Source organism: Ochlerotatus camptorhynchus, unplaced genomic scaffold (genome assembly GCF_037179485.1).
Source record: "Ochlerotatus camptorhynchus isolate MF236.1 unplaced genomic scaffold, CSIRO-AGI_Acam_v1.1 ptg001066l, whole genome shotgun sequence".
Taxonomy (NCBI): domain Eukaryota; kingdom Metazoa; phylum Arthropoda; class Insecta; order Diptera; family Culicidae; genus Ochlerotatus; species Ochlerotatus camptorhynchus.
The window spans coordinates 25,001-25,792 of NW_027041474.1; positions in this window are offsets into that span (position 1 = coordinate 25,001).

Here is a 792-nt window from a genome sequence, read left to right on the forward strand (position 1 = left end):
AGAGAGAGAATGATAATGGAAATCTTTTGCCATTGTATTGCTGTGCTGCACGATGATGGGAACGACTTTTAACACAGGTCAAACGTTGTGGTGAGGTTGGACGATGTAGTCACGAGGGGTGCTTCGCGCACACACTCGCTCGCTCGTAGGCCTAGAGAGAGCCTGATGCCTGAGCAAAATGTTCTATCCCAAAGAGGTCTGAATGCCCGGCGCGGCGTTCACCCCCCTAATAGGAGAAATACATACATACTCTGCTGTGTCACTCACTATATACGACGACGAGAATTCTGGTTGATCCTACCAGTAATATACGCTTGTCTCAAAGGTTAAGCCATGCATGTCTAAGTACAAACAGATTTAATGTGAAACCGCATAAGGCTCAGTATAACAGCTATAATTTACAAGATCATTTACCTAGTTACTTGGATAACTGTGGAAAATCTAGAGCTAATACATGCAAAATGCAGGAACCTCGCGGAACCTGTGCAATTATTAGTCAAACCAATCGTCCTCCGTGACGCTGAAGTTGAAATCTGGATAATTTTGTTGATCGTATGGTCTCGCACCGACGACGGATCTTTCAAATATCTGCCCTATCAACTATTGATGGTAGTATAGAGGACTACCATGGTTGCAACGGGTAACGGGGAATCAGGGTTCGATTCCGGAGAGGGAGCCTGAGAAATGGCTACCACATCCAAGGAAGGCAGCAGGCGCGTAAATTACCCAATCCCGGCACGGGGAGGTAGTGACGAGAAATAACAATATAAGACTCTTTTATGATGTCTTATA